We start from the raw sequence: 26,998 nt of genomic DNA, 5'->3' as shown, positions 1-26,998 counted from the left end.
TTTGGCGTCTACAACTACAGAGGGGTACAATAAAGATAAAGTGGCTGGAACCCTCCGGGATTTCTGGCCTCTCCAGCCTAGCGGGCACTTGAGATACACTGCTGGTGGCACAGGTGCCTGCATTTGATATTTAAATTAAGTGACCTCCCTTGACCCCACAAATTTTGGCGGGGTCAGCGCCAAAGGTCACAGACAGGTCCATCTGACATTTATATTGGGAAGTTGGGCCTGCAGTCGTTTGGGCCTAACATTTATAACATAACAAGCACATGAAAAATTACATAATTCAGAATGTCACTAAACTTACCCATTGAAATTAGTTAGTTAATCTTAGAATTGCCCACAAGAGGTTTTACTCAGATGGTACTGGTCTGCTATCTGGAGCATGTGGTTTGCTTTCGAAATTTTACCTGTGCATGATGCTGGAGTTGACTAGTTCCCTGTGTGACTATGAAAGGTATGTCATGGGAATTTAGCCAGCACTTTACAGCTCCATGACCTCTATTACCAAGAATGAAAAGAGCAAGCAATATTGTGGGAACACCTTCACCTATATATCGAGGTTTCTTCATTGTCACTGGATCAAATCCTGGAATTCCCTACCAAACATCTCATGAGAGTATCATCACAAGTAGTTTAAGAAGGCCCAGCACTGCCTTCTCTATGGATGAACGATAATGCAACCTTGTAAGCATCGTTTACATCCTGTGAAGAAAACAAAAAAATTTCTGCCCCTGTGGAACTACAATAACCATAGTATACCAGGACAAGCAATGTCACATGCTAGCCTGGCAGAAAGTGAGTTCTAGCTTCTTTTGAAGATATTCTCTGTGTGAGAGAGAGGCACATTATGGGTGCTGCAGATTTCACCTTATTCCCATGGAACTAGAATTTGTATTGAGCAGCAGTGACACTAGATCCGGGCAGTGGTCATATAGAGCAGTGGTTCTCAAACTTTTTTGGTTGAAGGACCCCTTTTCAAATGGATTACTAATCACGGACTCCCCTATCTAAAGAGCAGGGGAGTGGGATTAATTGGCTAGCTCTACCAAAGAACCGGCACAGGCACGCTGGGCCAAATGGCCTCCTTCTGTGTTGTATCATTCTATGATTCTATGATAATGGAGGTACTTGTCATGCCTTCTTGGATGAAGCTCGGTATTAACGCCACAGATGTTACCTCAGATCCTGCACAATGCGCCGCACCAACAATCCCCGACACTAAAATCGCGCGGTCTCAATACTCACTTGGTAAGAAAATAGCATCACTGAGTTTGTTACTAACTAGGAGACACATTGGGGTCAAACAGATTAAAACAAGTGGAAGCACTGACACACATTCCATGGTCCCGCTCCCTTTACCTACATAGCGGGAGCGGCACTGGTTTCAGGCTCCGTGACAGGATGATCAGTGAACAGTGAGGAAGATAGTGATAGACTTCAAGAAGATATAGACAGGCTGGCGGAATGGGCGGATACATGGCAGATGCAATTTAACGCAGAAAAATGCAAAAGTGATACATTTTGGTAGAAAGAATGAGGAGAGGAAATATAAACTAAAGGGTACAATCCTAAAGGGGTTGCATGAACAGAGAGACCTAGGGGTATATGTCCACAAATGGTTGAAGGTGGCAGGGCAGGTTTAGAAAGCAGTTAAAAAAGCTTACAGGATCCTGGGCTTCATGAATAGAGGCATAGAGTACAAAAGCGTGGAAATTATGATGAACCTTTATAAAACACTGGTTTGGCCTCAACTGAAGTATTGTGTCCAATTCTGGGCACCACACTTTAGGAAGGATGTGAAGGCCTTAGAGAGGGTGCAGAAAAGATTTACGAGAATGATTCCAGGGATGAGGGATTTCAGTTACGTGGATAGACTAGAGAAGCTGGGGTTGTTCTCCTTAGAGCAGAGAAGGTTGAGAGGAGGTTTGATAGAGGTGTTCAAAATCATGAGGGGTCTAGACAGAGTAGAGAGAAACTGTTCCCATTGGGCGGAAGGGTTGAAAACCAGAGGACACAGATTTAAGGTGATTGGCAGAAGGCGACATGAGGGAAAACTTTTTTACGCAGCGAGTGGTTAGGATCTGGAATGCACTGCCTGAAAGGGTGGTGGAGGCAGACTCAATCGTGGCTTTCAAAAGGGGATTGGATAAATACCTGAAGGAAAACATTTGCAGGGCTACGGGGAAAGAGCGGGTGAGTGGGACTAGCTGAAATGCTCTTGCAGAGAGCTGGCATGGGCTCGATGGGCTGAATGGCCTCCTTCTGTGCTGTAACCCTTCTATGATTCTAAGGGGGAGAAATTCGATATTGACCCGTTTGGGGCGCTATTATCGGCCGGGCGCAAAGTTTAGCGCCCGGCGCTAATTATTGCCTCTGACTGCAAAATTGGCCTCTATCGCCCCTGGAGGTGATTTGAGTGCTAAATCAGGCGCTACACACCTCTCTTAAGGTGCTAACGTCGAGGAGCGAGGCGCTACCTCAGAGTGCTACCGAAGCTCAGGTAATGTCAGTTAGCAATAGAACACAGACCTGCGCCGGCCAGTTCTTAAAGGTCCATGTTGCTGGCCAGCCACACCCTGCTCTTTGCAGCCTTGAATCCTGGCCTGGCGAGACCTCTAAAGCAATTGTGCTGGAACTATTAATGGATAGGCCCAGGGAAAGAGCTCAGCGGTTCAGCGACCAGGCTTTGGTGGCTCTGGTTGGCGCTGTGGAGCGGCGACGGGCACTGCTCTACACACAGAGTGGCAGGACGCCATTGCCCCGTGAATACAAAAGACTCTGGAGGGAGGTCGCTCAGCACATCTCCTCAAGGAGCCTGGTGCCGAGGACCCACACCCAATGTCATAAGAAGTTCAACGACCTCACTCGGGTGGTCAGGGTGAGTGGCTGCTTTTCAATACCTCTACATCTCTCCATCCCAACTTCACTCGGTGCCCAGAGGGTTTAAAAATCCCAAATTCCTAACACTCATCCAAGACCTATGGCCATCTCATAAAACACACACGCACATTCCACACCTTGCATACATTAAGGGCTATTCAACTATGGGAGGCACATCAGGCAAGCACATGGCTGCATATTCACTCAGACACCATCCTTTTTCTTGCAGGCCAAGCTCTCTCATAACAGGCGGGAGCAGCAACGTACGGGAGGAGGACCAGCTAACCTACACACCCTCACCAATTTGGAGGCGCGTGTGCACAGGATCATTGCCAGCCAGGTCATAGGTGCCGTGGCCGCTGGAGAGGTCGACCCGCTTGGGAACAGCAATGGTATGTTCATCAGCTTTCTCTCCGCTCTCATTCCACTTGCCCCTCACAACACTAGCCTTTTACACTTTCAATCCAACTTACTAACTGTCTCCAGTCTTTGCTCCCTTACTGCCCCACTGTCCTCACGCTAAAGCCACTCTTGTACCTCCCTGCTTTCAAATAGTGAACCACCAGCTGACCAGCCTGTCCCTCAAGCTACCAGTGGCAACGACGCCCCAGGCGAGGAGGAAGAGGTAGCCGGAGCCTCACTGCTTGCGTCTCCTGAGGGAGCCCATTCCGACACTGGGACCACGCCATCCCTGGAGGGGAGCAGGGGCGTAGGGTCTGATGAGGGCGAAGCTCGGGACCCAGCGGGCTGCAGCAACGCCATGGGGGTAGGGAAGCTTGGGGGCTAGCTCCTCGGAGGGCAAGCGAGTCCTGCTGCACAGGGCTCAGATAAGGACCGCGCCATCGTGGCCATGAATAGCCAGGCCTTGAGCATGCACACTGAGCTCATGGGTGCAATGGCAAGGGTGTCCGAAAGCATGGATGGACTGGCTAGGAGTGTAGAGCAGTCCGCTGCAGCACAGGCCGACACAATGCAACGGCTTAATGCTGCAATTCAGTCATTGGCTGGTGCCATCCAGTCTCAGACTGTTCTCATGCAATCTCAGATTGATGTGACGCAAGCACTGACTGCTGCCATCCTCGCTGGGTTGGCCACATTGCCCTGGGGCTCTCACGATGCCGCAGCAGGCCAGCAATCTGTGCTCGAGCAGATTGCTCCAGATGCTGAGGTACTGCCCCGTGGGAGTGCCAGTGTGTTGGTCGAGTAGGAAGGTGCTATCCTCTCTCAGGATGACAGCATTCCTGCTCCCACCACTGGCACTTCCCCATTGCACTGGCCACGGCCTGCAACACAGCCAGCCCAGACTGCTGCCGCCCATGCAGAGTTGGTGCAGTCTGCAGCCGGGCCCTCCAGGCCCAGAGCTGTTCGAGGGCGTCCTTCTAGGGCATCTGCAGTGTCTGGATCCAGCATTGAGCAGCCTTCCACCAGCCTTGCTGCAGCCACTGGGGCCCCATTGCTAGAGTGGGGCCCGCCATTTTTTACCAGGATAGCGGCACAAATGGGCGGTGGTAAGTAGCCCAATTTCTGGGCCATGTAATTTCCATCCCCAATTTTATTTTCTCCTACCCTGAGGATGATCACTCAGGCTGGGGGAGAGTTGGACAGTGAGTGTCAGAAAACTATTTATCCCTGGAGGAAATCATAACCAAGCCCAATGCTATACTCACCCAGGCCGGAATTTTTACCTTTGTGCCAGGTTGGGTGCGTGTGGGCCGCGTAGTGGGTCGGGAACACAATGTTCTGAGCAGCGCATTGCTCAGAGTGACTTTTCCTTAATTGCCCCAATTGAAAGACTCATGTGCGTTTCCTGGCCCTATTAAATGGCACGGTTCTGATGATGTCATCGCTGACTTGTTTCCAGCGCTCATATTTAAAGCAGCCTTGTACTCAACTCACTTGAAGGTTGCTAGAGGAGGGCAAAATGTTGGAATGTGACAGGACACAGTATTGTTATAACTTTGGAAGGATGGCTAGCCAAAGGCAGAGGGCTGCACCACGCTTCTCAGATTCATTGCTGCATACTCTGGTGAAGGCTGTCAGAGCACACGAGCACACAGGGAGGTCCTCTTCCCTGCTGATAGGCAATGTAAGATTTCGCAATAATTTACAGCTCCGAAGATTAATTTTGAGTAAAGAATCCCTGGGTGGTACACCTTTAAAAATTTCAGGGATCAAAAATGGCCATCAGACCGCATGGCCGAAGACAAAGGACTTGGAAAACAGCTTTCTGTGTGTCTGTGAGAAAGGTTCAATGGAGCTGCCAATCAAAGGGTAGTCCCCACCCCCCTGCCGCAGACAATCGATGTGTTTACAGAAACTGCTACAAGATGTTTGCACAAAGGATTAACCACTTGACTGCAGTTTCAGCCTGACCACAAGAACAATGGCTAACAATGGCTTCTGTTTACACTAGCCTCCCAAGCTGTTTACATAGTAATCACAGAAAGACATGTTTTTTTCAAACCAGGACAGCTCCATTCAAAACCCATCAATCATGAATGGAAATACATTCAAAGCTCAGCACAACCAATTGAAGAGACATTTAAACTGAGAAAAGGAACAGTTTAAAATGAATGGGTGATTCATCCAAACCCATTACTGGACAATGGGGCAGTTGGATCTCTTTTGTTTTAGCCCAGATACCTCCAGATCTGGGCGGGCTCCAAATGGGGGTATAAAAGATAGCTTCCCAGAAGCTCTCGCTCTCTCTGGCCTCGCCTCCGTGTGCCTCTACAGCGTGGGAGCCTGCCTGAGGAAGTAGAACACCAGCAGTTTACTTTTAAAACACTGGGGTGTTTCTTACTTCAGGGCAGTGAAGATCTAAGTTCGCAGGGCACGGAGCAGGCATTTCCAGTGGTGAGCATATATTTTTCTGGCCTTCCACAAGGCAACTTAGGATAGGTATAGGGGTGGGAATTAAAGGGAATTTTGTTAAGAACTGTGATTTTAGTCGATCTTCCCTCGTTGTGTCCGTTTCTCCTCCCCTATTTAAGTAAGACAGTGTTGCACCTAGCAGAGAAGTGCTACAGTGAACACTGAATTCGGTATTTAAACCTGTATTAAAAAGGAGTAGCTGTTTCAAAGTACTGTATTTAAAACTGTATTAAAAGGAGTGTTGCACCAAGCAAAGAAGTGCTGTGGTGAACGCTGTTAGCTGTTTTTTTAAGTAACTGTATTTAAAGTGCTGTTTTTAAGTAAAAGCCACTAAGCTAAGGTGCTGTAGTGAGCAAAGTGTTTCTACATTAAAAGTGCTGTTAAAAGGAGTGTTGCGCTAAGCAGAGAAGTGCTTCAGTGAACACTTTACAGCTGTATTAAAGTGCTGTTTTTAAGTAAAAGCCACTAAGCTAAGGTGCTGTTGTGAGCAAAAGGGTTTTTAAGCAAAAGGTGCTGGATTTTAAATAAAGTAGTGTTGCACTGAGCAGGGAGCGCTCTAGTGGACACTGAGTGTACTGTGTGTATTTAAAATAAAGTAGTGTTGCACTGAGCAGGGAGCGCTCTAGTGGACATTGAGGGTATTGCCTTAAGCAAAAGTGTTGTACCAGGCATAAGAGCTATATCGATTTTTCTAAGTTGTTTCTTTCTTTTGTTTTCAATAAATGCTGGTCTGTTTTGCACCCAAACCACGAGTCACATTGTTTTCTGTCTACATCGCTACCGAATAAGTCCGGCGGTCAGAACTCAGGAATAGGGGAGCGCTTTGAAACCGCAAAGGGGTCCCTGGAGCAGCTCAGAGGCTCCTGACTGGCCAGAGACAAATAACCCCAACCCTGCTAGCGTGTGCTAATTTCCTTACAGCAAAGGAGACCTCCACAAGAAACAAAAAGAGCCTGGCTGAATATAGCTGAGGAGGTCAGGGATGTGGTGAGGAGGACCTGGATACAGTGCAGGGAACGCTTCAATAATCTCATGAGGTCAGGAAAGGTGCCACACTCACCTTCATCCTGATGTGCCTGTCAACACATCCCCATCACTCTGCCTTCCCAAGCCTACTGCTGCACATCATTCCTCACACCAACCTACCTTCCAGGTCCATCCATCCCTCTCCCTCTAGGTACATACTCACATCCCCATTTGACTAACCACCCCTCATGCTCATCCTCATCCTAATGCAATCATAGCAGGTAACACCACAGAAGGAGGCCATTTGGCATTGGTACCCCACTTCCTCATAGTCACCCTCTACAGATGTAACCCATCAATACTTTACACTCATTCCATCACTCTCACTCAAAGTTCTCTTCTTTCCTTCCTTGCAGGAGCCCAGAACAACAGAGAGAGGGAGGGAACGGGGGAGGAATTTAGTACAGCATGTGGCTGCATTGGAGTAAGTTAAGTAAATCTGGCCATGATGAGACCATCCCAGGCCTCCCGGGCAGCAATGTGCGCCACTGCTGGTGCCACCTGCATCTCAGGTTCCTCCTCCTCCTGCTCGTCTTTCACCTGCTTGTCCCCCTTCTCCTCCTCCTCTGAAGCGGCTCTATGCTGTGTGACATGCTCCCCCGGCAGCTCCAATCCTCGCTGCTGTGCTATGTTGTATAGCGCGCAGCAGATGATGATGATTCTGGAGACCCGGGCTGGTGCGTACTGAAGGGCTCCTCCAGATCTGTCACGGCATCTGAAGCGTATCTTCAGCATGCTAATTGCTTGCTCTATGATGCATCTGGTGGAGATGTGACTCTCATAATGTTCCTTGGCTTCAGTACTTGGCCTCCTCAGGGGAGTCATGAGCCAGGCCTTCAGTGGATAATCCTTGGCTCCAAGCAGCCAGCCGGTAAGTCTGTTGGGAAGTGCAAAGAGCTGAGGGAGGGTGGACTGGCACAGCACGAAAGAGTCATGACAGCTGCCAGCGATTCTGGTGCACACATGCATAATCATCTTTTTATGGTTGCAGACGAGCTGCACATTGAGGGACTGGAAGCCCTTACGGTTCGCAAACACTCCTGGGTGATGATGGGGTGCCTTCATGGCCACATGTGTACAGTCGATGACACCCTGCACCTGTGGGAAGCCAGCCAAAGCCGCAAAGCCGAGCGCCCGCTCAGTAACACTGGCCTCATCAGTGGCAAAGTTGATATAATTGGCTGACTTGTGAAACATGGCATCGATCACCTGGGTGATGCATCTGTGGGCGGCTGACTGCGAGATCCCGCAAATGTCTGCTGTAGGTCCCTAGAAGAAGCCTGAGGGGAAGAAGTGGAGGGTGCTGGTGACTTTGACAGCCACTGGTAAGGAGTGTCCACCAGGACCTCTGGGCAGCGGGTCTTATTCCAGCAAGCTACAAATGTCTGCGACGACCTGGCGCAATAGCCTGAGCCTTCTGAAGCACTGCTTCTCAGTCATGTTGAAAAAGCTCATCCTCTGTCAGTATACCCTATGTTGGGGGTATCGTCTCCAGCGTGCTGCAGCCCTGTGGTGACCCCTCTCCTGTGGAGCATCAGGTCATTGAGGAGAAGGCTGCTGTTGTGGTTGCTGCTGCTGCCATGGCTGGTGTTGTTGGTGGTGTTGTGTCCGTGTATAATAAGACACAGACTGCAGGAGAACAGTACAACAGGTGTTTACTAAACGTGGCTCACAATGGAACTGATCTGTACAGATTACTACTCAGTGCTATATACAGGTGTGGTCACTGCCGGTACTGCAGTATACATGAGCTGTAAAAGGTAGATTAACAGTACCATAACACTCATTTAACAATTAAATATCAAGCTAATTACAATTAACACTTTTAACATGCAACATTAGCTGAAAATAGTCTATTTATATATTCAGTCTTTGGGGAGGCTTCCTGATCCTTTCTGGATAGCGCCTTTCCCGAGTGTTTTGCTCTTGGTGCGGAGGCGATTCTGGCCCCCTGTCGTCGGTTGGTTCATCAGCTTCCGATGCTACTGTTTCTGGGGTAGATGCGACCTGTACGTCGGCTTCATCACCAGGTATGTATGGGCGAGGCATGGGGTTGACTTGTTCCTGTGACTCTAGGATCTGGTCAGTATTGCTTCTCACAATGCTCTCCCCAATGTCCACTGTGTACATTAGTGGGCCCTGCCGTGTGCATATCGTTCCTGGCTGCCATTTTTCTATTCGGTAGTCGCAGGCCAAGACTGGTTGCCCTACATTGAAGCTCCTTGTTGGCTTCTCATGGATGTGCTGGAATTGCTTACTCTCAACATCTCTTAGTACGTTAGGTCTGAGCAAATCCAGGTGAGATCTTAACCTTCGGTTAAAGAACATCATGGCTGGGGCCTGGTTGGTGACTGCATGTGTCGCATTCCGGTAGGCGAACAGGAAATTGTCCACCTTGTGCTGCAGCGGAATGTTGTCATTGTACATAGCCTTTATTGCCTTCTTAAAGGTTTGTACAAACCTCTCAGCCAATCCATTTGTGGCTGGATGATACGGGGCGGATGTGTAATGCCTTACCCCATTCTTTTTCAAGAACCTCCGGAACTCTTCGGACACAAACTGTGGTCCGTTGTCAGAGCAAATCTGTTCTGGCAAGCCATTCCTGGCAAAAATGGTCCGTAGGACTGCAATAGTTTTCTCCATGGTGGTGGAGGACATTTTGATGACCTCAGGCCATTTCGAGTGTGCATCCATGGCTATTAAAAACATTGAGTCCATGAATGGACCAGCAAAATCAATTTGCACCCGTTGCCATGGAGATGAGGGCCACTCCCATGGGTGTAGAGGGGCCTGTGGTGGTGCATTTTGGACTTTCTGGCATCCTGAGCAGCTCTTGGTCAGGTCCTCGATTTGTTTATCAATTCCCGGCCACCACACATAAGCCCTGGCTAGGCTTTTCATTTTTACCCCTCCCAGATGACCCTCATGAAGCTCATTGAGCACTCTATCCCTTAACTTGGGTGGAATTACCACTCGGGATCCACACATCAAGGTCCCCCGGCACACTGACAGCTGTTCTCTCCTTGTCGAGAATGCTGGCAACAGTGAGTCGCCATGTGCTGGCCATCCCTTCACCGTCAAATCATATACCCGAGACAGTGTCGGGTCATTTCGGGTTTCCTTTTCGATACAAGCGTTAGTTACCAGTAGGTATTCAACTATAGTCGAATGGAATATTTCGACAGGATCCACTGCTGGTGCTTCCTCCGCAGTAGGCAGTGGCAGGCGTGATAGCCCATCAGCATTTCCATGCTGTTTCGTGCCCTTATATTCAATCTCATAGTGGTGCGCCCCTAGAAAAAGTGACCATCTTTGTAGTCGTTGCGCAGTCATCACCGGAACGCCGTTCTTCGGATTAAAAATGGAGACAAGAGGCTGGTGATCAGTCAGCAAGGTGAATTTCTGCCCGTGCAGATAGTGATTGAACTTTTTCACTCCCCACACTAGGCTGAGGGCCTCCCTGTCAATCTGGGCGTAGTTACGCTCGGCTGAGGTTAGTGATCGTGACGCAAAGGCTATTGGCCTCTCTGAGCCGTCCGAGAATTTGTGCGACAGCACCGCTCCAATGTCGTAGGGTGACGCATCATATGCCAACTGAATTGGTAGCGCCGGGTTGTAATGGGCCAATACCTCTTTCGATGTGATTAGTGTTTTGCTCTTCTGGAAAGCTCGTCTACATTCGTCACTCCACTTCCATGGCACCCCAGTTTGCAGTAGGGTGTTCAGTGGGTGTAGTATTGTAGACAAATTTGGCAAGAACTTATGGTAGTGGTTTACCAGCCTGAGGAACGACCTCAGTTGTGACACATTTTCCGGCGCTGGAGCCTTGACTACTGCCTCAATCTTCTCTGGGGACTTATGTAACCCCTCTTTATCGATAACGTGGCCACAATACGAGATCTGTTTTCTAAAAAACTCGCATTTGGGGCGGTTAGCTCGGAGCCCATATTCCTGCAATCTAGTGAGCACCTGCTCCAGGTTGGCAAGGTGATCACTGTCATTTTCGCCCGTGACCAGGATATCGTCCAAATAACACTGGGTCTCTGGGATCCCTTGCAGGACTTGTTCCATTGCCTTCTGCCAAATAGCCGGAGCTGATGCTACCCCGAATACCAGCCGGTTGTATTGGTAGAGACCTTTATGGGTGTTGATTGTGAGGTATTTTTTTGATGCTTCTTCTACCTCCATTTGCAGATACGCCTGGGCCAGATCAATCTTAGTGAAGCGTTTCCCTCCAGATAGCGAGGCGAAAATATCTTCAATCCGTGGAAGTGGATATTGTACGGTGTGAAGGACCAGGTTCACTGTTACCTTAAAGTCCCCACAGATGCAAACCTTCCTTGGTTCCCCAGGCGTGCTGCTCAACGACTTTTTCATCACAGGGACGATGGGTGTAGCCCACTTGCTCCAGTCTACCTTGGACAGTACACCTGAACGTTCCAGACTCTCCAGCTCTGCTTCAACAGCTGGGCGGATCGCATAAGGTACAGGTCTGGCCTTAAAAAATTTTCGGCTTGCGTTTTCTTCAATTTTAATCGTCGCGGTCATGCCTTTTAGTGTTCCGAGTCCTTGCTGGAACACTTCTTTCGCGTCAGTTAGGATCTTTGACAGTTGCCCAGGTGTGACGTCGTCATCCTTTTTGTCAGCCACAGTCAGTGCCTGTATGGAATGCCAATCCAGTTGTATTTTCCGGATCCATTCACGTCCCAGTAATGGTGGTCCTCCATCTTGCAATACATACAGGTCTAGTTTTGGTGTTTCCTTACCGTTATATATAACGGTCACCCTTATTTTTCCTTTGGGGTAGGTCTTCAAAATAATTTTTGTGTCTCTCAAGGGCATGTGTGAGAATAGCCACTCGTAGTCCCGTCGGTTTATGACTGTTAGGGCTGATCCTGTGTCCAATTCCATCTTTACCTGGACTCCTGCTATCTTGAGAGTGACCCAAATGGTTCGGTGATCCTCCATTGTGATCACATTTTGTCGTTTCAGACAACTCAGTTCCCTGCTTTCGGAGTCGTTATCACTCTTTTGTTCGTCTGAACTATTCTCCGTCATCTTATGTACCTTCTTGTACTTTCCTTTGGTAGGTTTCTTATTGCTGGTTTTCTTTCCCAACCTGCAGACTCGTGCTATGTGTCCTACTTTTCCACACTGTCTGCACACTTTGTCTTTGAACCAGCAATCATTCTGGTCGTGTGTTGTTCTGCCGCAACGATAGCACTTCTCTGTTCCATATGACATTTCGTTTGTGCCATATTCTTGCGGTCTCTGTTGTATCTCTGCAGCACCCCGTGCTGCTGCTTCATATGATACCGCAATGCTGAAAGCCTTTTCCAGCGTAAGGTCCTTTTCAGATAAAAGCCGTTTCTGGGTTCCTTCACTTTGAAGCCCACACACAAACTTGTCCCTTAAGGTATCTGCCAGTCCCGCTCCAAACTGGCAGTGTTTCGATAGTTTGCGCAGTTCTGTTAAATAATCAGCATTGATTTCATCCTTATGCTGGTTCCGTTTGTGAAACTTGAATCTTTCTGCTATCAGCAGTGGTGTGGGGTTTAAATGTTCCTGTAGTATCGTTACTATGTCTTCAAAACTCTTTTCCATTGGCTTCGTTGGGGTTACTAGATTTCATAATAAACCATACGTCTTTGCACCCATTAAATTTAACAATACCGACGCTTTCTTGTCATCTGACACCTCATTTGCCTTGCAGTATACCTCTATTCGTTCGACATATGTAGTCCAATCTTCGACTTCATTGTCAAATGCGGTGATACTGCCACTCTTCGGCATTTTGGGTGTGGTTTAAAATGGCATCTCCCAATGACTTAAAATGGTGTCTCCCGCGCTTTCCTTCCTCCCCCGCTGCTGCCAACGCCGCTCCCGGCGGTTCTCGTAGCAATGGCGGCGCCCTGTAGGTTTCGCGCGCTTCTCCTGCGCTGCTGCCAACGCCACTCTCGGCGGTCCTCGTGGCAATGGCGGCGCCTCACGGGTTTCTGTGCATCTCTCTCTCCCTCTCTCCGACGCTGCTTGGCCCCTGAACACCGGCTGCGCCCTGTGCGCTCTGCCCTCTCTCTCTCTCCCCCGTCGACGCTGCTCGGCCCTTTGCTGTGCCACTCGGTCGGGCTCTAGCCCGCCGCTGTCCGGGAAGGGTCTGTGCACTACCTGTTGCCAGCCCGTTTCGCTGGACCACCTCGACTGGAAAGCCAAGCCTGGCTCTCGACAGCCTCCCCCGCAATTCTCGAGTCTCTGCTGGATGACTGGGCGGTTGCCCGTGGTCAACGCCCGAGTCTCTGGCCTTGACCTCCAATCCACTGATCTCCAGGAACAAATCCCCGGGAGGTGATGCAGAGTTGCAGATAGGTTCGAACTTGCCTCGTCGCCAATGTTGTGTCCGTGTATAATAAGACACAGACTGCAGGAGAACGGTACAACAGGTGTTTACTAAACGTGGCTCACAATGGAACTGATCTGTACAGATTACTACTCAGTGCCATATACAGGTGTGGTCACTGCCGGTACTGCAGTATACATGAGCTGGAAAAGATAGTTCCCCCCTTAAAGGTATATACATTACAGGTGGTGGGCCTCATCTTGGTCCGGTTCTGAGGACCAAGGTGAGACAGTATAAGCGGCACCCATGCTGATGTAGTAGATGGCAGGTAAAGTAGAGATCAGAGGGCCAATCCGTCAGTGTTGTGATAATGAGTAGCAATGTGGTGAGAGTGGCTTCCGATATTGCAGAAATGAGTTGCAAGCAGCAGTCTCTGAAATCAGAGGACAAAAATGGAGTGAGCAAGAGCCTTTCGATGAGGCAAGTAATGAGGTGTAATGTTGGAGGATTTATGTGCTTTTACCAGCTGTCAATGACGGAACTCGCCAATGGCCACTGAACATCTGCCTCCCTTTCACAAGCGAGGTACTTGACCTCTGTGAATCCCGTGCTCTTGCAGTAAATTTCAGAAGCTGGTGTTAAAATCACTGTTAAGGGTCTGTAAACAAGCACTTAATGATTTCAATGAGATTGCCCACCTCTGCTGATCGGGTCCGTGTCGCACCTTCAACACCGCCCGAGTTAAATGCGCGAGGCGGTGGGATGATGGCGGGTTCCTGACGAACTCGCTATTTCCGGGATTTTTACTGCCAACCCGCCCCCAAACCCGTACACTCGGCAACGGGAAAGTTCCGGCCCCAATGTCCACCCATGTATGCTTTGCAGCTATCCCATGTCAATCACACTAAATAAAACCAGTTATGCCTTAAATTATATTTAAATGGGAAAGACAATCTGGGCAGTATTTGCTATAGAAAGTACTGCTGAATCTCTCTCTTGTAAAATGAAGGAGAGTCCTAAACTTTATCCTTAGTCTGTCCGCTCCCATCGTTCACCAAGGTCCCAGATACCCCATTGACCTCACCGCGCTATTATCAATTCACATTTTCAGCAATTTGCAGCGCAAACATTTTTTGAGCAGAAGGGTGAGGAAAAATGCCCCACTCAAGCAAATTCTGGGCCATACAGATTCCACATTCAACATGAAATACTGGGATTAGAGTTTGGTGATAAGGTTGGCACTGGAAGAAAATGTTCTGTGCAGTGTAACAATCCTGTGGGAAGGTGGAGTTGTGGCTCATCCACCCCCGGGGAGGGAAGGGGGAAGTTGGGTGTATAGAATCAAATCTAGATGGTTCTATGAAGAAAGAGAGAAACAAGAGAAGCAAAATGTATGTGCTGTAGTATTGCTGACCTGTACCACAGTTCCTGTACTCTGTCCTACGTAGGAAGAACATGAAGGTCCTCTTCGCTGATGCTGTGAATGGGTCTTGGCAAAAAACATCTTTAGTTGATGGAGAGATAGAGAGCTGAATAGTTTTCTATCAGCAAGTTGGATCTGACCAAACAACCCTTTAACTCATGAGAAGAAAACAACCAATTTTGATTTTGGTGCTTGGTAAAAGTAAAGGCCCATCTTAGATTAATGACAGTGTAAGCTACCACAGAAAAACTAGCCCTAATTCATACCGGGTACTTAGAAAGTGATGAGACATGAATTATAGACTTCTGAGGTTACCGGAAAGCATGGTGGGGTTGTCTGATAAGATTTTCATTGGTTTCGGATCGAATGCACTTGATAAAGCCCTTTGGCTTAAGGGGAATGCTGATGATTCTGATGTTCAGTTACTATACCAGTTGTGCACTTTGTTACTCTCTAATGCTCTTCAAGGGGAGTGAATAAGTAGATCAAAAAATAAATTCCATTCACACATGTTGAAAGTCCCAGAGTAACTGCCAAGCTATCACCAGGGAATTAGTTATAATTGCAGCACTCTATGTTTGTATATCTTTCTTCATATTTTGATGGTAATATGATCCTATCAAACATGAATGCCTTCTGAGGTTACTGGAAGACATGATGACTGGAGTCTGCCATGTATGTGATATGCTTCCATACTGAACATGGGAAAAAGTTCATGGAAGACTAGACAAGAAGGTACGAGAAAATCCAGATGGGGAACAGTTCTCAAAGGTGATTTTCAGCAGCATGTTCAGGTGCTGAAGATCCTCCGAGGTGGCCAAGATGGGGTCATGAGCTAAAACGCCGGTTTAGCCCGTGTTTAGTGCAAGACACCATCTTGGTAAAGGAGTTGTAGCGCGTGCTAGGAATGGCCGTCCAGAGGATCTTTAAGGGGCTGATTGCCAAATAAAATGCCTACTAGCGTGCATTAAGAAGGTTGCATGACATTCTGGTGGCTAGCACTTGTCCTAACTCCCTCTCCGAACAGCAGCCAGCTGTTTGGGTGTAAACAAGGCGTTGATGTGGATTTGAAGTGCTTCAAAGAGATACCATTTCATGTTCACTTGCTGCTGGAGCTGTGAAGAGGACCTCTGAAACACATCGGGAGACTTTCTGGGACACTTTGTCAAGACTTTACCAACACTTGAGCAACATTTATTCTACAAATTCTCTGAGGGCTTCACCTAAAAAGAGTAAGTGCTGTGCTGCTCCACCTTATAGGAGTCACCAGGAGAAAGGGATTGCTTAGTCTTGAGAATCTTGCTAGGGGCCCCCCTTGGTCTGAACGATGAATGGGAGGAGGACATACATAGATACATAGATACATAGAAGATAGGAGCAGGAGTAGGCCATTCGGCCCTTCGTGCCTGCTCCGCCATTCGATGAGATCATGGCTGATCCTTTAATTCAGTATCCCGTCCCCGCCTTCTCTCCGTAACCCTTAACCCCTTTTGCCCGTAGAAATATATCTAATTCCCTCTTAAATATATTTAATGAGCTGGCGTACACTGCCCTCTGTGGCAATGAGTTCCACAGGTTCACCACTCTCTGAGTGAAGAAATTCCCCCTCATCTCTGTCCTAAATGGTTTAGCCCTTATCCTTAAATTATGTCCTCTAGTTCTGTTCTCACCCGCCAAGGGAAACATTCCTTCTGCATCCAGTCTGTCTAGACCTGTCAGAATTTTATACACTTCTATGAGGTCCCCTCTCAATCTTCTAAACTCCAGTGTGTACATCCCTAAACTACATAGTCTCTCCTCATAGGTCATTCCCGCCATTCCTGGTATCAGCCTGGTGAATCGCCGCTGCACCCCCTCCATGGCAAGAACATCCTTCCTCAGATGAGGCGACCAAAACTGTACACAGTACTCGAGGTGTGGTCTCACCAGTGCCCTGTACAGCTGCAGCAAGGTATCCCTGTTCCTGTATTCTAACCCTTTTGCTATGAAGGCCAGCATACCGTTTGCCTTCTTGACCGCCTGTTGCACCTGCATGCTCGCCTTCAGTGACTGGTGTACAAGAACACCCAGGTCTCTCTGTACTTCCCCCTCTCCCAATCTATTGCCATTTAAATAATAATTTGCCCTCCCGTTCCTGCACCCAAGGTGGATAACTTCGCACTTGTCCACATTATAGTGCATCTGCCATTTATCCGCCCAATCGCCAAGCAGAGCAGTACCAGCTGCTGCAGGAGAGGGGGACAGGGGGGCGAGGTGGCATCCTTCCCCCCTGTGGGTACAGGACATCCCTCCTCCTTTGGACCTCTTCCATCAGGACCTCCAGTCCCGTGTCTGAGAAGTATCCTGCAACATGCCGCTGTGTCAGCCAGAGCATTCCACACCTTCAGTGAAAGTGGGTGCGAGAAGCCCACATATAATTGCTGCATGAAAATTGCATCTAATCGGCACTTGAATGCTAAACCTGCAGGTGTCTGTTTTAGCACCTCCAGGCAAGTTCAAATTATGGTAATCAGCAATTAGGACCAAAATTGTGTGCTAAATCCAGACTTTCAAACAGGTTAGTCTAATTAGCACAGCACCCATTTAGTGCCTGTTTTCATCCTTTGGTCAAAATAACCCCCTTCACCTTTTGTATGGCAGGGTCATTGTGAGCATAGCTGATTTGTTATAAACTGATAGCTGTGAGAGACTGCCGAAGGGCAATGTAATGATCTTAAGCCCCAGGGCCATGGAAATGTGGAGTTGTGACTCCTTCTACCCCTGGGGAAGGGGAGGAGGAAATTGGGCATGTAAGGCAAGATCCAGAACGCTCTGTGGAAAAGAGAGTGGCGAAAGGCTATATGCTGTTAAGTTGCCAACCTTTACCATAGTACCTGTTTATTATTAAACACACTTTTTTATATAACTGTATCTGGAGTTTGTTTGTAAGATCGTATTAAGCAGTGCTGTAAGTGGTTCTTCACAGCATGTATAATCCTAAGTGATGGGGAAAATTAGGAAGGTTAATTTGTTCCTTCCTATTTCTTTCTTATGCCCTCCATTCAATGTACTAGTATTTCATATAGGCTCTACTTCGTACTAGAGCTGCAAGTTTAGATTTATTACAAATTTATGGCTGATTTGCTCAAAAATTCCCTAATGCGAATAATTTAGTTATTTACTCAATTTATTTTAGATTAAAATGACCCCTTTAAATAGTTAAGTTGAGGTAATTAACTTGAAATCGAGTAGGATTTCCATAGTAACAAAATAGAATGAGAGTAAATGCATAGAGGAACTTAAAAAAAATATTAGAAGTTAACTTGGAACACATCTTATTTGATCCATTTGTGAATGGAATCAGCAATATCAAAGATCAATAGGTTTAACCCTTACCCCACTTCCTTCACCCCACCATCGGTGGCCGTGGCTTCAGCTGTCTAGTTCTGGAAGAACACCAGGGCCTCATAACCTCTATCTAGATGGTAACATTGTTGAGGATTGTGGCCATATATTGGTAACTTCTCTTGTTAAACATGATTGATAACCATAAAAACAATTTTTAAACAATTTATCAGAATGACACAGATGACACCACTTTATGACACCACTCCCCCCATTAAAGGAGGCACTCTTCTTCCCTTTCATCCCCTAGATCCATGTTTGGTCTCCTCCCTCTTCCTCTCAGTTCATGCTGCCATCCTTCTCTTTTACCCTCCCCTAGTTCATGCTGGAAATCTGCTCACTTTTCCACCCAGTACATGTTGGCAATCCCTCCCCCTCCTGTTTCATGCTGGCACTACCTCACCCTCCTGACACTCTTCTTTGCCCCTCAGTTCATGCTGGCAGTCTTTTCCTTCTCTTTTCTTAGTTCATGCTAATGCTCTTCCTCCCCACCTATTTCATCCTGGCACCCTTCTCATCCCCTCAACCCCTTTCTGGCATTCTTCTCCGGCTGCCCCACTCCCTCCCACTAGTGCTACTCTTGGCTCTCCTGCCTCTGAGTTGCTCCTGGGTCCACTCTTCAGCGCTATGTATATATCTTATATTCTGCTGCTGCTTCTTCAAGAGATTGAACGCTGTGTATGCTGTGAGTTAGAGCTGCTGATCTTGCAAAACAGTGTGCAGTGGTGTTCAATCTCCTGGAGGAGCAACAGGTACGAGCTGGAAGAGGCAGTGAGGGGGAGACTGGAGCTGTGCTGCTTTTCATGCACAAAAATGGACAAGTGGAAACACTGATGTCCATGTGAAACATGGATGGTTGCCATGTATGGACATGTTTTTGGACTCCTGGGGGTGATTTTCCCAGCCCCGAGGAGGCAGGTTTGGAGGTGGGACAGTTGACAAAATGGCAAAAACTGAGGGTGGGTTCGGAACCCGCCTCCAACCTGCCTAAAAAAGGGTATCAGGACTGCCAAAAGGAAACAGACACTGCGGATTGAGGATCATTTCCACAACAACTCGGACCCCCGGCGCATGTGGCAAGGCATCCAGTCCATCACTGACTACAAGAGTAAAAACACCAGCCCCCCGGTTAGCGATGCCTCCCTTCCGGAGGAGCTTAACAACTTCTACGCTCGCTTTGACAGGGACAACAGGGAGCCGGCTACCAAAGCCTTGCCACCCCCGGAAGACCAGGTGCTCACTCTGTCGACCTCCGACGTAAGGGGTGTTCTACGCAGAGTGAACACACGTAAGGCTGCTGGACCGGATAGCATCCCTGGACGGGTACTCAAGGAATGTGCTGATCAGCTGGCTGATGTCTTCACCGCCATCTTCAATCTGTCATTGGCCCAGGCAGTAGCCCCTCCATGCTTCAAGACCGCTACCATTATTCCTGTGCCAAAGCAAACGGCTGTGACGTGTCTGAACGACTATCGACCTGTCGCACTCACACGCATCACAATGAAATGTTTCGAGAGACTGGTCCTGGCTCACATCAAAGCCAGTGTTCCCGCCTCTCTTGACAAACACCAGTTTGCCTATCGTGCAAACAGATCAACAGAGGATGCAATCACAACTGCTCTACACTCTGCATTGAATCACTTAGACGGTAAAGAGACCTACATCAGAATGCTGTTCATAGACTAAGCTCAGCATTCAACACTATCGTCCCCAACAAGCTGGCCTCCAAACTCCACACTCTTGGCCTGAACACTTCCCTTTGCAACTGGACCCTGGACTTCCTAACAAACAGACCCCAGTCTGTCAAATTAGGTAACCACACCTCCCCCCCCCGACCCTGAACACGGGGGCCCCACAAGGATGTGTGCTGAGCCCCCTCCTCTACTCCCTCTTCACCCACGACTGTGTGGCTGTTCATGGTTCCAACACCATCATCAAGTTTGCGGATGATACCACGGTGGTAGGTCAGGTCTCCAACAACGATGAGTCAGCCTACAGGGAGGAGGTCCAGCATCTCGTGAAGTGGTGCGCCGATAACAACCTGGCCCTTAACATCAAGAAAACCAAGGAAATCATTGTGGACCTCAGGAAGTCTAAAGGCGGAAGTCACACCCCCATCCACATCCATGGGGCTGTGGTGGAAAGGGTGGACAGCTTTAAGTTCCTCGGAGTCCACATCACAGAAGACCTCTCCTGGTCCCTCAATACCTCCTCTTTGGTGAAGAAGGCCCAGCAGCGCCTATACTTCCTAAGGAGGCTGAAGGGATGTAACCTGTCACCCCTGATCCTCTCTAACTTTTACCGCTGCACAATAGAGAGTATCCTGATGAACTGTATCACAGTATGGTATGGCAGTTGTAGCTCCTATGACCGGAAAGCCCTGCAGCGGGTAGTCAAAACTGCCCAACGCATTACCGGCACCCGGCTACCGACCATAGAGAACATCTATCAGAAACGCTGTTTACGGAGGTCACTGACCATCATCAAAGACCCTACCCACCCCAGCCACAGTCTGTTCGCCCCCCTGCCATCTGGGAGACGCTACAGATGCATTCGCACCCGAACGACCAGATTCAGGAACAGCTTCTTTCCCAGGGCTGTCATCCTACTGAACTCCACAAATAAACTCTAAAGCCTGCACATCTGCCAATGCACTTTATAATGTTTATGTTAATGTATTACAAGCCAAATGAATGTTGAATGTTTAAATGTCTTAATCTAAATGTACACTCTCGGGAGCCGCAAGCCTACATTTCGTTGTACTGCACTTGTGCACTAACAATGACAATAAAGTTGATTGTTATTATTGTTATTATTATTATTTTGCCGAGGCAGGTTTGATGGGTGTGATTCGGTCCTGCCTCCATCAGTCGGGAGAGGTAGTTAAGACCCTTAAATAGTAGTTAAAGGCCTGTATAATCCTATTTTGACAGGCCTTTGTTATTTTGCCACATTTGGTAGCTGGTCTGCAATGGCCACCCCACGTTAAAAGGTCTTCCACCCTTTAAAATGAAGTTCGGGACCTGGAACGTCAGGACCCTCATGGACAACCCCAACAGTGGCAGACCAGAATGGCGTACTGCTATCGTTGCCCGGGAGCTCAGACGTTTCGACATAGACATCGCCGCCCTAAGTGAGACCTGGCGGGCAGGGGAAGGCCAGCTCAAGGAGCAAGGCGGTGGTTACACCTACTTCTGGAAAGGCAAACCTGAAGAAGAACGCCGCCTCCATGGGGTAGGCTTCACCATAAAAAATTAGCTAGTTGAACGTCTCAGAGACTCCCTTTGTGGAATAAACAAACGCCTCATGACTCTACGGCTCACCCTAGACCAGAGCCAGTGTGCTACGGTCATCAGTGCATACACACCAACACTGGAAGCCACAGACGAGACCAAAGAGGAATTCTACTCCAGCCTCGAACAATCCCTGTCCCGAGTCCCAACGGGCGACAAGCTGATCCTCCTTGGCAACTTCAACGCCAGAGTTGGAAAACCACAGACCTCTGGGGAGGTGAATCGGCAGAGAGGGGGTAGGGAAAGCCAACTCCAATGGTACCCTCCTCCTGACGAAATGCTTAGAACATGGCCTTGTCATAACCAACACCTTGTTCTGTCAGAGAGACAAGTATAAGGTTTCATGGCAACACCCTCGCTGCTCCAAGCACTGGCATCTGCTGCGAGGGACCGCAAGGATGTCCGCATCACCCGCGCCATGACAGGAGCGGATGACTGATGGACAGACCACCGCCTAATTCGCTCTGTCATCTCCATCAATGTAGCTCCAAAACAGTGGCGGCAACAGAAGCACGATGCTCCTAAACCATGGCAGCTAAACCTGGTCGGTTGACAAGTGGATGGCCTCCTCACAGCTGCAGCTCCACCATTAAAACGGAGCTTTCATCAGGGATCAGTTGCAGGTGGCAGAACTTTTGTTCCACAGGTCTTTCAGTACGTTTAGCAGGCCTACTGAAGTCGGAGGTGCTGCAGCTTCTATCTCTCAACTGTGGGACCTCCTTGGAAGACCCTCTCCCCACTTGGACTGAGCGCTTCCCCAATGGAGATATCTGCCAGCAGCATGGGAACCATTTATTTCCTTTCACCATGGACCTCAGATTCGATGAGGAGCAGCCACGGCAGCAGCAGAACCAGGCAGCTCAGCAGCAACAGCAGCAGGAGCCCCAACCTCCTGCTCACCCACCTGATGCTGCACAGGCCAGAAGGCGCCAATGCATGGAAGCACGTCACCGCAGGAGATAACCCCCCTCTCAGGGTTTACAGACAGAGGATGAGCTACCTCAACATGACTGAGCAGCAGTGCCAAAAGAGGCTGAGGCTTTAGCGACAGGTTGTCGGAAACATCTGCGCACTGCTGCACCAACACCTGGAGCCCAGAGGAGCGGGTGGACACCCCTTACCAGTGGCTGTCAACGTCACCACCGCACTCAACTTTTTTGGCTCAGGCTTCTTCCAGGGATCATCAGCAGACATCAGCAGCATTTCCCAGTTGGCTGCCCACAGTTGCATCATGCAGTTTATCGATGCCCTTTTCGCAAAGGCGCACAATTACATCCACTTCTCGAGGGATCAAGCAAGTATAACCGTGCGTTCAGTTGGCTTTGCAAATATGGCAGGCTTGCCAATGGTGCAGGGCATCATAGACTGCACACATGTGGCCCTTAGGGCACCCCATCAAAATGCAGCTATCTTTGTCAACTGCAAAGGCTTCCACTCCCTCAATGTACAGCTGGTGTGTAACCACAAGAAGGAGATTTTGCATGTTTGTGCCAAGTTCTGTGGTAGTTGCCATGACTCGTTCGTCCTGCGGAACTCTAGTGTTCCTCCGCTCTTCAATCTGCCAAATGAACTTAACGGATGGCTCCTTGGTGACAAGGGCTACCCCCTGAAGAAGTGGCTAATGACGCCTATCAGGAGGCCAACTAACGAGGCTGAGGAGCGCTACAATGCCAGCCACATTTCGGCCAGGTCCATCATCGAGCAAACCATTGGCTTGCTGAAGATGCGATTCCGATGCTTTGATAGATCAGGTGGAGCCCTGCAGTATTCAGCAGCCAGGGTCTCCAGGATGGTCATGGTCTGCTGTGCACTGCACAACATGGCACAGCGTCGTGGCTTGCAGCTTCCTGATGAGCAAGTGGCTCAGTTCATAGCCTCCTCAGATGAGGAGGAGGAGGAGGAAGAGGAGGGCCGAGCGGCGGCATATCGACCAGCAGCAGCAGCAGCACATGAGCACATGGGTGCCCGTGATGCAAGGTGTGCACTCATCCTGGCCAGATTTGCATAGGTTGCCCATTGTGACACATGTGCTTGGCTCCTTCTTAACACATGATAGACAATGGACATGACTCTCTGGCCTCCTTTCACTCTGACCACCAATCTGACCACACAAGTGTTCCGGAGCCCACAATGTGGAGCTGCCTAAGCCGAAATAACAGATGCCATCATGCCAACAGTTTTCCATCACCTAATTTTAATACATTCACACAGGAATGGCACTTTATCAATAAACAGAAACAATCACCCAATCTGCACACAGATCTGGAGGTTATATCCCTTGCCAGCTGGACCCACACAGCCTTGGTTTCTTTGGGAGGCCTCTTCCTCCCAGATGAGGGGAAGAGCACCTCCCTGCTAGCGTTCGCCCCCTCAACCAGCATACCCAGTGCCTCATTTGAGAACCTCGGGGAGGCCCTTGCCTTGGAGCTGGCCATTCTTCAAGGAGATAAAAGTTTGGAGGTGGTGCACCATCGACCAAAAACCAGTGGAAGAGCCAAGGCAGCAAGCAGCCCTTAAATGAAGCTTGATAAGTGACGTCAGCAGAGGCGAGTTTCAGTCCCAAAACACTAATTGGGCCAGGGGAACCCACACCTCTGAAATTAACTGGCCAATTAGGGAAAAATCACAAATTTTTCCCACCTCACAGTGAAAGCGGGTTTGGAACCCACCCAAACCGAAACCCGCCTCCAACCCGCCTCCATTGGGAAAATCACGCCCGGAGTCTCACGTGCTGTTACTGATCTCAGGCACTCTGTTGGCAAAAGATGGTGAGTGATGGCCAATCACTTTATCACTGTGAGGTGGGTGTGGGAGAAAGTGCCACCAAATTGCTTCCCTACACCTCTTGGTGGTTGTCTCAAGAACAGCCTGGGAGCAAGTTGCCTGTGCTTTCCCTCTTGACCACAGTTTGTGAGTAATCTGGATAGTCTAGAAAGGAGAGAGAATGGAAATAAACTGGAAAAACAGAAGGTACATTCTGTCACCAAACAAGCCCCAGGATTTTAAAAAGCATTCTCACAATTCCTGGGCCGTTAACATCATAACAAATTCAACAGAGCCAGATGTGAAAAAATAATCATTTTACTCACCAGTATCAATGAACATGAAAATAACTTGAACAGTCACTCCATGGATATTGTTTCCGGGGATGTCGTTTCCTGCTTTTCTAATAAAACTTTTACAAAATGTTCCTTCATCTTTGGATATAGCTCCAGTGTTTCATTAAAGTCTGTCTTTGAAATGGTATAGAATTTACAAGGTGTAATAGCTGTCACAGTGGCTTCCCTTTTCTCATCAGTTAGGATACTCATTTCTACAAGAGAGGAGAAGTAAACATTGTGTCCTTTGGCTTTAAGACTGAGGGCACATGAAAGTTCTGCATACAGTAGTCTTTCAACGATGTCTAGATTATTAAAGTATTTCTAAATCAGCCTGTTTTAGGCCAGAATCATTGCCTAAATAGTGTTCAGCTCACACAGAGCCCATTAATCTATATAAGACATTCAGAAGTCTGGCAAAACTCCACTTGCCAATTAGTCTGTGCTTAGTTTTAAGATTTGGTGAGTTGAAAAACAAAGCATCTTACGAGCTTGTAACATCAGTATGTTTCTCTCTCATCTCTATCTCCTATCCTCAAATGCTTCTTTCACCACTTTCTGCTGTTATTTGCTGTTACTTATCATTTGTGACCTTCTATAGCTTTTTACTTACCTTGGCTCTTCAATTATACCAAACGCAGTAAATTTTTTTGGATTTACATTTGCCTACACTTCAAAAGTAATTCTATGGGCTGGATTTTGTCAGTGTGGGCGGGCTGGGGCGTGTCAGGTGGAAATCATGTCAGGACCCCGACTCCTAAGTGAAGTGTTGAAAAAGTGGGATTTTCCCCTAATTGGGCAATTGATTTCCTGCGTGTGGGAACCACTGGCCCAATGAGTTTTTTCATACAGTAAGTCACCTCCGATGACGTCATCAATGCTGTTGGATTTAAGGCCTGCAAGCAGCCTTGATTATTCTGGAGACTGCAAAGGCTCTGTAATTTACATGAAGGAGTTGAATTGTGGATAATGTCAATGATCAAGCAAAAGTGTGCTCCTTGATTTGATGAGCCCTCCCTCCAAGCTCTGGTGCACGGAGCCAGCTGTAATAAGGAGGTGCTGTTCCCTTCTTCACGGAGAAAAAAACCACCCCAGCAGACAAAAGCTGTGTGGCTACAAGTGGCCCAGGAGGTTAACTCCATTTCGCTGAGCCGCAGAACCTGGCTGCAATGCAGGAAGACCTTCTCCACACATGAAAAGTGAGTATGATTTTTCCATCACCCTCAATCTGATCCCCATTGCCTCTCCTCATCATCACTCTGCTTTGCCAACCTCTTCCTCCACATGCCACTTGACACTTACATCCCTGCACCCTTACCCATTCCCTCTCTCTCTATGGTCACATTAACTTAACTATTCGACCATGCAGGCCACACACTCCCTATCACTGTGATGCCATGACAACAACAACTTTCAACACACAGGGTGGATCCTTTGTATCCTTCTAATCATTTATGCTATAGATTCTCTACACTCACTCCTTCATTCTCACTCAAACTCCACTTGAGTCCCTCATTGCAGGAAAAGAGAGCCCACAATAAGAGGGAAAGAGCCATGACAGGAGGGGGGCCAACCTCAGTTGACCAGCTCACCCTCTGGGAGGGGGCGGTCCTGGGAATTGCTGGGATCGAGGAGGATGCCCAAGTGGGGGACGGACAGACGGGCGCATCACAGCAAGCTGGTGACAGAATAGTTTGGAATCTCTCTCATTGACATAGCATGAGTCACTGATAATGATTCTGATACTCTAACAGAATGACTTATGATCATCTGCAATATTCAATGTGCATGTAACCTTGGCCTCACATCTCTAACTCTTTCCTTTACTCACCCACAGGACCATCGAAAGCCCCCGACCCTACTATCCAGGAGGAACAGCCTGAGCCTCCAGACTCCTCAGAGGAAGCTGCAACCTCTGAGGGCACAGCGTCAGCAGAATTCAGCACACCCAGCGCCAGCAGACACTCACACCTTGGTGGGACCTTCGTGAGATAGAGTAGTGTTGTCGCCTGGTGTATCACAACTCACAAGTGAGCATCAGCAGATGGTGGAGACAGGGACAGCAGTGGAGAGTCCTCGTCGGAGGGCGCAGGACTCTGCCAGCTCGGCTCAGCTGCATGTCGACCCTGTGCCTCCAGGTCCATCCAGAAGGAGAGCAGTGCTGGAACTCCAGGAACAGGTACAAGCGAAGCGTCTCTGGCAGGTTTTGTCTCCAGGGTCGCTGCAAGTGTGGAGCGAATGGAGGAGTCCATCGCGAACATGAGCAGAGCCTTTGTGGAGGCATTGCGCATGAACACATCACTGCGGAAAGGATGGCAACCTACGTGGAAAGGATGGCTACCTCCATGGTAAGGCTGGCTACCGTAGAGGAGAGGATGGTGACGGTAGAGGAGAGGATGGCTATGTCCATGGAGGAGCTTAGTCGCCAGGGTATTGCAAACATGGCCACTGTTCAGAATAGAATGACATCTCTTGAGCAGCAATGGTCAGCTATTGAGCAAACAAACCAGACCTTCATGCAAGCCCTCTGGAGTAGGACTTAGTGCAGAAATGGGTCCTCATGGCCCCCCTGAAGTGGAGCAAGGTGCTGTCAAGCCACTTGCTAGCTCTGAAGTGGTGCTGACCCATGAGTGGGATGTTGGTGGCAGACAACAAGGAAGTGGGGGCTCCTCTCCAAGCGCTC

General features: G+C 48.6%; 1 long non-coding RNA gene across 1 annotated transcript in view; it reads right to left on the bottom strand.

Moving 5' to 3' along the window:
• The window catches only part of LOC147121273 (uncharacterized), a 75,687-nt gene extending 50,107 nt beyond the window's left edge, over positions 1–25,580 (bottom strand). The window contains exon 1 of the long non-coding RNA XR_015077522.1: positions 24,307–25,580. This is a non-coding gene — a long non-coding RNA (uncharacterized LOC147121273). The remainder of the gene's footprint in view (positions 1–24,306) is intronic.
• Between the last annotated feature and the right edge of the window lie 1,418 nt (positions 25,581–26,998).

The sequence above is a fragment of the Somniosus microcephalus genome, chromosome 3 (genome assembly GCF_052327205.1).
Source record: "Somniosus microcephalus isolate GS21.2 chromosome 3, FLI_Smic_1.0, whole genome shotgun sequence".
NCBI lineage: Eukaryota > Metazoa > Chordata > Chondrichthyes > Squaliformes > Somniosidae > Somniosus > Somniosus microcephalus.
Note: the sequence above shows the minus strand (reverse complement) of the source record. Positions and strands in the feature narration are given on the sequence as shown.